This window comes from Vicugna pacos, unplaced genomic scaffold (genome assembly GCF_048564905.1).
Source record: "Vicugna pacos unplaced genomic scaffold, VicPac4 scaffold_19, whole genome shotgun sequence".
NCBI classification, from domain to species: Eukaryota; Metazoa; Chordata; class Mammalia; order Artiodactyla; family Camelidae; genus Vicugna; species Vicugna pacos.
In genome coordinates, this window is record NW_027328740.1 from 52,820,923 (window position 1) to 52,830,740 (window position 9,818).

Sequence of the window (9,818 nt, forward strand, 5' to 3'; positions counted from 1 at the left end):
TAGGTCTAGGAAAAAACTTAGGGAAGTCAAGCTGAGTTATTCTATTAGAACGCAGGCGCTGCTGTCAGTTGGAGGAACTTCCACACACTCAGGATTCCGGATCCCAGCCTTGTGTGTGGGGAGGTGTGGATACCCAGTCCACACAGATGAATGGGGGCACAGGTGTTCCACATTAGCGTGAAATCCTCTAAGTACTTCCTCAGTAAATCGGGGGGCACTCGTTGCTACTTGGACTTCAAATCCAACCCCCACTTTCCCCCACTCCCAGCCTAGGCATGCCATCAGGTAAGACAAGCTAAGGGATTCTATTAGATCCCAGGCGCTGCTGTCAGTTGGAGGAGACTCCCCACACTCACGATACCTGAACAAATCTTTGTGTGTGTGCTGTTGTTGGAGATACATAGTCCACGCAACTTTATGGGGGCTAAGTGTTCCCAGGGAGGGAATGTACTTAAAACACCTCCACTGCCCATAGAGAGGCACTCGCTATTACTTGGCTTTAGAGCCCAACCCCCACTTTCGCTCCCATCACGTCTTTGGAAAACACTCAGGGAAGATAACCTAAGGGATCCTATTAGATCCCAGATGCTGCTGTCAGTGGGAGGTGCCTCCCCACACTCAGGATACCAGAACAATTCTTCATGTGTGTGCTGGAGGTGGGGAAACAGAGTCCACGCATTTTTCAAGGAGCACAGGTATTCCCAGGTTGTGGGATTTTGGTGAATAATTTCCTCTTCCCATGGAGAAGCACTCGCTAATACCTGGATTTACAGCCCAACCCCCAATTTCCCCCGCACTCCGCCCTTGGCAAGCCATCATTGAAGGCAAGTAAATGTATTGTATTAGAACCCAGGCGCTGCTGTTAGTTGGAGGAACCTCCCCACACTCAAACATCTGAGCCAGATATCGTGTGTGTGCTGGAGGAGGGAAACTGAGTCCACACATCTTTATGGGGGCACAGGTGTTCCCAGCTTGGGGATATACTTTAACCACCTCCACTGCCAAAAGATAGGAACTCGCTAATACTTGGTTTTAGAGCACAACCCATAACTTCGCTGAAAACCTGGCCAAGGAAAATACTCAGGGAACTCAATCTAATGGATCCAATTAGATCCCAGCTGCTATTTTCAGTTGCAGAAGCCTCCCCACACTCAGGATACCAGAAAACTTCGTGTGTGTGCTGGAGGTGGGGAAACAAATAACACGCATTTTTCAGGGGTCACAGTAATTCCAAAGTTGTGGGTTGTAGTTTAAACATCTCCACTACCCATGGAGAGGCACACGCTGACACTTAATTTTAGAGCCCAAATCCCACTTTCAACCACACACTGGCCTAGGCAAACCATCAGGGAAGACAAGCAAAAGGATTCTATTAAAACCAAGACGCAGATGTCAGTTGAAGGAACTACCCCACCCTCAGGATACTGGAAACCAACCTTGTGTGGTGGGGAGGTATGAAGCCCCACTCCACGAAGATGAATGGGTGCTCAGGTGATTCCCTTTATGGAGAATTCATCTAAATACTTCCTCAGTCCATCGGGGGGCACTCGCTACTATTTGGCCTCAAAGCCCAACCCCCAGGTTTCTCTCAGAGTCAGTCCTAGGGAAACACTCAGGGATTACAAGCTAAGGGATTCTATTAGAACCCAGCCGCTTCTGTCACCTGAAAGTGCCAGCCCACACTCAGGATACCAGAACACTTCTGCATGTGTGTTCAGGGGGTGGGGATACAGAGTCCACGCATTTTTCAAGGAGCACAGGTATTCCCATGTTGTGGGTTTTTGCTTAATTACCTCCAAATCCCATGGAGAAGCACTCGCTAATACTTGGATTTAGAGCCCAACCCACCTTTTCCCCAGCACTCCGTATCAGGCAAGCAAACAGGGTAGACAAGTTAAGCGATTTTATAAGAACCAAGGCCCTGCTCTCAGTTGGAGGAGGCTGCCCACTCTCAGGATAACTGTGCAAGTGTTCGTGTGTGTGCTGGAGGTGTGGAAACAGACTCCACGGATCTTTATGGGGGCACAGGTGTTCCCAGGTTTGGGATGTAGTTTAAACACCTCCACAAACCATAGAGAGGTCATCGCAAATACTTGGTTTCGGAGCCCAAACCACACTGTCCCCCGCACTCCCGCCTAGGCTTTCCATCAGGGAAGACAAGCAAAAGGATTCAATTAGAACCCAGGCGCTGCTGTCAGTTGGAGGAACTTCCCTGCACTCAGAATTCCAGAACTCATTCTTAGGTGTGGGAGAGATGTGCAGCCCCTCTCCACCCAGATGAATGGAGGAAAAGGTGTTCCGTTTCGGGAGAAGTCCTCTAAGTACTTCCTCAATGGATCAGGGGGCACTCACTGCTACTTGGCCTCCAAGCCCAACCCCCAGCTTTCCCTCATGGCCTGGCCTAAAGGAACACTCAGGGAACAGAAGCTAAGGGATACTAATTGAACCCAGGTGCTGCTGTCAGTTTGAGGAACCTCCCCACACTCAGAATACCAGAACATTTCTTCGTGTGTGTGCTGGATGTAGGGAAAGAGTCAAAGCATCTTTCAGGGGTCACATTTATTCCATGGTTGTGGTTTGTAGGTTAAAAACCCACATCCCATGCATAGGCTCTCGCTAATACTTGGTTTAGAGCCCAACCCCCACTTTCCCCCACTCTCCAGCCTAGGCATGCCATCAGAGAAGGCAAGCTAAGGGATTCTATTAGAACCCAGGCGCTGCTGTCATTTGGAGGAGCCTCCCCACAATCAGGATACCTGAGCACGTCTCCGTGTGTGTGCTGGTCGTGGGGAAAATGATTCCACGCATCTTTATGGGGCACAGGTGTACCAAGGTTGGGGATGTAGTTAAACACTTTCACTGCTCATAGAGAGGCACTCGCTATTACTTTGGTTTAGTGTCCAACCACACCTTCGTCACAGCCCGGCCTATGGAAACTCTCAGGGAATTCAAGCCAAGTGATTATATTAGATCTCAGGTGCTGCTGTCAGTTGGAGGAGCCTCCCCACACTCAGGATACCAGAAAAGTTCTTCATGTGTGTCCTGGAGGTGGGGAAACAAAGTCCACGTTTATTTATTGGATCTCAGGTGTTCCCAGGTTGGGCATGTAGGTAAACACTTCCACTGCTCATAGAGAGGCACTCGCTATTATTTTGGTTTAGTGCCCAACCCCACCTTAACTCATATCGCGGCCAAAGGAAACAATCAGGGGTGTCAATCCAAGAGATTCTATTAGATCCCAGGTGCTGCCGTCAGTTTGAGGAGCCTCCCCAAACTTAGGATAGCCGAAGAGTTCTTCGTGTGTTAGCTGGTGTTGGGGAAACAGATCTACACATCTTGCAAGGGGCACAGGTATTCACAGGTTGTGGTTTGCAGTTTAAAGACCTCCACATCCCGTGGAGAGGCACTCGATTGTACTTGTTTGTCGAGGCTGAACCCCACATTCCCCCACACTCTGGCATAGACAAGTCATCAGGGAAGGCAAACTTAGGGATTGTATTAGAACCCAGTCGCTGTTGTCAGTTGGAGAATCTTCCCCACACTCAGGATTCGGAATCCAGCCTTTAGTTTGTGGGATGTGTGGAGACCCACCCCACGCAGAAGAATGGGGGCACAGGTGTTCCACGTTAGGGAGAATTCCTCAAAATACTTCCTCAGTCCATTGGAGGCACTCGATGCTACTTGGCCTCCAATCCCAACCCCCAGCTTTCCCTCGCAGTCCGGCGTAGGGAAACACACAGGAAATACAAGCTAAGGGGTTTTATTGGAACCCAGGCACTGCTGTCATTTGGAAGATCTTTCCCACTCTCAGGATACCTGAACACATTTTCGTGTGTGTGCTGGAGGTGGTGAAAGAGTGTCCACGCATCTTCATGAGGGCACAGGTGTTCCCAGGTTTGGATGTAGTTTAAAAACCTCCACTGAACATAGAGAGGCACACTCCAATACATGGCTTTAGAGCCCAACACCCACCTAGGCTCAGAGCCCGGCCTAGTAAAACACTGAAGCATGTCAAACATAGGGATTATATTAGATCCCAGGTGCTGCTGTCAGTTGGAGGAGCCTCCCCACACTCAGCATACCAGAACACCACATCGTGTGTGTGCTGAAGGTGGGGAAACAGTGTCTTTGCAACTTTCAGGGGGCACAGGTATTCCCAAATATTTGGTTGTAGGTTAAACCACTTCAAATCCCGTGGAGAGGCACTCAATAATACTTGGTTTTTGAGCCCAACCCTCACATTCCCCCACACTCCCGCCTAGGCTAGCCAACAGTGAAGACAAGTTAATGGATTGTATTAGAACCCAGGCCCTGCTGTCAGTTGTAGGTGTCTCCCCACACTCTGGAAACCTCAACCCGTCTTCGTGTGTGTGCTGGAGTTGTGGAAACAGAGTCGACGCATTTTTTGGGGGGCACAGTTGTTCCAAGTTTGGGGATGTATTTTAAACACCTCCACTGCCCATAGAGAGGCACTCGCTATTACTAGTCTTTAGTGCCCAACACCCAACTTCGCTCACAGCCTGGCCAATGGAAACACTCAGGGAAAGCAAGCCAAATGATATTATAAGTTCCCAGTTGCTGCTGTCATTTGGAGGTGCCTACCCACACTCAGTATACCAGAACTATTCTTCGTGGGTGTGCTGGAGGTGAGGACAGAGAGACCACGCATTTTTATGGGGGGCAGGTGTTTAAAGGTTAGGGATGTAGTTTTAAAAACCTCCAATCCCATAGAGAGGCACTCGCTAAAACCTAGCTATAGAGATCAAACCCCACATTAGATCAAAGCCTGGCCTATGTAAACACTCAGGGAACACAAGCTAAGGGATTCTAATAGAACCCAGGTGCTGCTGTCATTTGGAGTAGCCTCCCCATGCTCAGGATTCCAGAAAACTTCTTCGTGTGTGTGCTGTTGGTGGAGAAACAGTGTCCACGCATATTCCAGGGGGCAAAGAAAGGTATTCCCTTGTTGGGGGTTGTTGGTTAAACACCTCAACTTCCCATGGAGAGGCACTCACTAATACTTGGATTTAGAGCCCAAATCCCACTTTGAACTGCACTCCAGCTTATGCAATCCATCAGGGAAGAGAAGCTTAAGGATTCTACTAGAACACTGGCACTGCTCTCAGTTGGAGGAACTTTCCCACTCTCAGAATTCCGGAAGCCAACCTTGTGTGGCGGGGAGATGTGGAGCCACAATCCAAGTAGATGAATGGGGTCACACTTGTTTCCCATTAGAGAGAAGTCCTCTAAATAATTCCATATTCCATCGGGGTCAGTTGCTGCTACTTGGCCTCCAAGCCAAACTCCCAGATTTCCCTCTCAGCCCGGCATAGGGACACACTCAAGGAATACAAGCTAAGGGATTCTATTAGAACCCAGGCGCTGCTGTCATTTGGAGGAGCCTCCCCACAATCAGGATACCTGAGCACGTCTCCGTGTGTGTGCTGGAGGTGGGGAATCAGTGTCCACGCATCTTTATGGGGGCACAGGTGTTCCAAGGTTGGGGAAGATCTTTCAAATCCTCCACTGCCCACAGAGATGCACTAGCTTATTCTTGGCTTTAGAGCCCATTCCCCACCATCGCTCACTGCTAGGTCTAGGAAAAAACTTAGGGAAGTCAAGCTGAGTTATTCTATTAGAACGCAGGCGCTGCTGTCAGTTGGAGGAACTTCCACACACTCAGGATTCCGGATCCCAGCCTTGTGTGTGGGGAGGTGTGGATACCCAGTCCACACAGATGAATGGGGGCACAGGTGTTCCACATTAGCGTGAAATCCTCTAAGTACTTCCTCAGTAAATCGGGGGGCACTCGTTGCTACTTGGACTTCAAATCCAACCCCCACTTTCCCCCACTCCCAGCCTAGGCATGCCATCAGGTAAGACAAGCTAAGGGATTCTATTAGATCCCAGGCGCTGCTGTCAGTTGGAGGAGACTCCCCACACTCACGATACCTGAACAAATCTTTGTGTGTGTGCTGTTGTTGGAGATACATAGTCCACGCAACTTTATGGGGGCTAAGTGTTCCCAGGGAGGGAATGTACTTAAAACACCTCCACTGCCCATAGAGAGGCACTCGCTATTACTTGGCTTTAGAGCCCAACCCCCACTTTCGCTCCCATCACGTCTTTGGAAAACACTCAGGGAAGATAACCTAAGGGATCCTATTAGATCCCAGATGCTGCTGTCAGTGGGAGGTGCCTCCCCACACTCAGGATACCAGAACAATTCTTCATGTGTGTGCTGGAGGTGGGGAAACAGAGTCCACGCATTTTTCAAGGAGCACAGGTATTCCCAGGTTGTGGGATTTTGGTGAAAAATTTCCTCTTCCCATGGAGAAGCACTCGCTAATACCTGGATTTACAGCCCAACCCCCAATTTCCCCCGCACTCCGCCCTTGGCAAGCCATCATTGAAGGCAAGTAAATGTATTGTATTAGAACCCAGGAGCTGCTGTTAGTTGGAGGAACCTCCCCACACTCAAACATCTGAGCCAGATATCGTGTGTGTGCTGGAGGAGGGAAACTGAGTCCACACATCTTTATGGGGGCACAGGTGTTCCCAGCTTGGGGATATACTTTAACCACCTCCACTGCCAAAAGATAGGAACTCGCTAATACTTGGTTTTAGAGCACAACCCATAACTTCGCTGAAAACCTGGCCAAGGAAAATACTCAGGGAAGTCAATCTAATGGATCCAATTAGATCCCAGCTGCTATTTTCAGTTGCAGAAGCCTCCCCACACTCAGGATACCAGAAAACTTCGTGTGTGTGCTGGAGGTGGGGAAACAAATAACACGCATTTTTCAGGGGTCACAGTAATTCCAAAGTTGTGGGTTGTAGTTTAAACATCTCCACTACCCATGGAGAGGCACACGCTGACACTTAATTTTAGAGCCCAAATCCCACTTTCAACCACACACTGCCCTAGGCAAACCATCAGGGAAGACAAGCAAAAGGATTCTATTAAAACCAAGACGCAGATGTCAGTTGAAGGAACTACCCCACCCTCAGGATACTGGAAACCAACCTTGTGTGGTGGGGAGGTATGAAGCCCCACTCCACGAAGATGAATGGGTGCTCAGGTGATTCCCTTTATGGAGAATTCATCTAAATACTTCCTCAGTCCATCGGGGGGCACTCGCTACTATTTGGCCTCAAAGCCCAACCCCCAGGTTTCTCTCAGAGTCAGTCCTAGGGAAACACTCAGGGATTACAAGCTAAGGGATTCTATTAGAACCCAGCCGCTTCTGTCACCTGAAAGTGCCAGCCCACACTCAGGATACCAGAACACTTCTGCATGTGTGTTCAGGGGGTGGGGATACAGAGTCCACGCATTTTTCAAGGAGCACAGGTATTCCCATGTTGTGGGTTTTTGCTTAATTACCTCCAAATCCCATGGAGAAGCACTCGCTAATACTTGGATTTAGAGCCCAACCCACCCTTTCCCCAGCACTCCGTATCAGGCAAGCAAACAGGGTAGACAAGTTAAGCGATTTTATAAGAACCAAGGCCCTGCTCTCAGTTGGAGGAGGCTGCCCACTCTCAGGATAACTGTGCAAGTGTTCGTGTGTGTGCTGGAGGTGTGGAAACAGACTCCACGGATCTTTATGGGGGCACAGGTGTTCCCAGGTTAGGGATGTAGTTTAAACACCTCCACAAACCATAGAGAGGTCATCGCAAATACTTGGTTTCGGAGCCCAAACCACACTGTCCCCCGCACTCCCGCCTAGGCTTTCCATCAGGGAAGACAAGCAAAAGGATTCAATTAGAACCCAGGCGCTGCTGTCAGTTGGAGGAACTTCCCTGCACTCAGAATTCCAGAACTCATTCTTAGGTGTGGGAGAGATGTGCAGCCCCTCTCCACCCAGATGAATGGAGGAAAAGGTGTTCCGTTTCGGGAGAAGTCCTCTAAGTACTTCCTCAATGGATCAGCGGGCACTCACTGCTACTTGGCCTCCAAGCCCAACCCCCAGCTTTCCCTCATGGCCTGGCCTAAAGGAACACTCAGGGAACAGAAGCTAAGGGATACTAATTGAACCCAGGTGCTGCTGTCAGTTTGAGGAACCTCCCCACACTCAGAATACCAGAACATTTCTTCGTGTGTGTGCTGGATGTAGGGAAAGAGTCAAAGCATCTTTCAGGGGGCACATTTATTCCATGGTTGTGGTTTGTAGGTTAAAAACCCACATCCCATGCATAGGCTCTCGCTAATACTTGGTTTAGAGCCCAACCCCCACTTTCCCCCACTCTCCAGCCTAGGCATGCCATCAGAGAAGGCAAGCTAAGGGATTCTATTAGAACCCAGGCGCTGCTGTCATTTGGAGGAGCCTCCCCACAATCAGGATACCTGAGCACGTCTCCGTGTGTGTGCTGGTCGTGGGGAAAATGATTCCACGCATCTTTATGGGGCACAGGTGTACCAAGGTTGGGGATGTAGTTAAACACTTTCACTGCTCATAGAGAGGCACTCGCTATTACTTTGGTTTAGTGTCCAACCACACCTTCGTCACAGCCCGGCCTATGGAAACTCTCAGGGAATTCAAGCCAAGTGATTATATTAGATCTCAGGTGCTGCTGTCAGTTGGAGGAGCCTCCCCACACTCAGGATACCAGAAAAGTTCTTCATGTGTGTCCTGGAGGTGGGGAAACAAAGTCCACGTTTATTTATTGGATCTCAGGTGTTCCCAGGTTGGGCATGTAGGTAAACACTTCCACTGCTCATAGAGAGGCACTCGCTATTATTTTGGTTTAGTGCCCAACCCCACCTTAACTCATATCGCGGCCAAAGGAAACAATCAGGGGTGTCAATCCAAGAGATTCTATTAGATCCCAGGTGCTGCCGTCAGTTTGAGGAGCCTCCCCAAACTTAGGATAGCCGAAGAGTTCTTCGTGTGTTAGCTGGAGTTGGGGAAACAGATCTACACATCTTGCAAGGGGCACAGGTATTCACAGGTTGTGGATTGCAGTTTAAAGACCTCCACATCCCGTGGAGAGGCACTCGATTGTACTTGTTTGTCGAGGCTGAACCCCACATTCCCCCACACTCTGGCATAGACAAGTCATCAGGGAAGGCAAACTTAGGGATTGTATTAGAACCCAGTCGCTGTTGTCAGTTGGAGAATCTTCCCCACACTCAGGATCCGGAATCCAGCCTTTAGTTTGGGGGATGTGTGGAGACCCACCCCACGCAGAAGAATGGGGGCACAGGTGTTCCACGTTAGGGAGAATTCCTCAAAATATTTCCTCAGTCCATTGGAGGCACTCGATGCTACTTGGCCTCCAATCCCAACCCCCAGCTTTCCCTCGCAGTCCGGCGTAGGGAAACACACAGGAAATACAAGCTAAGGGGTTTTATTGGAACCCAGGCACTGCTGTCATTTGGAAGATCTTTCCCACTCTCAGGATACCTGAACACATTTTCGTGTGTGTGCTGGAGGTGGTGAAAGAGTGTCCACGCATCTTCATGAGGGCACAGGTGTTCCCAGGTTTGGATGTAGTTTAAAAACCTCCACTGAACATAGAGAGGCACACGCCAATACATGGCTTTAGAGCCCAACACCCACCTAGGCTCAGAGCCCGGCCTAGTAAAACACTGAAGCATGTCAAACATAGGGATTATATTAGATCCCAGGTGCTGCTGTCAGTTGGAGGAGTCTCCCCACACTCAGCATACCAGAACACCACATCGTGTGTGTGCTGAAGGTGGGGAAACAGTGTCTTTGCAACTTTCAGGGGGCACAGGTATTCCCAAATATTTGGTTGTAGGTTAAACCACTTCAAATCCCGTGGAGAGGCACTCAATAATACTTGGTTTTTGA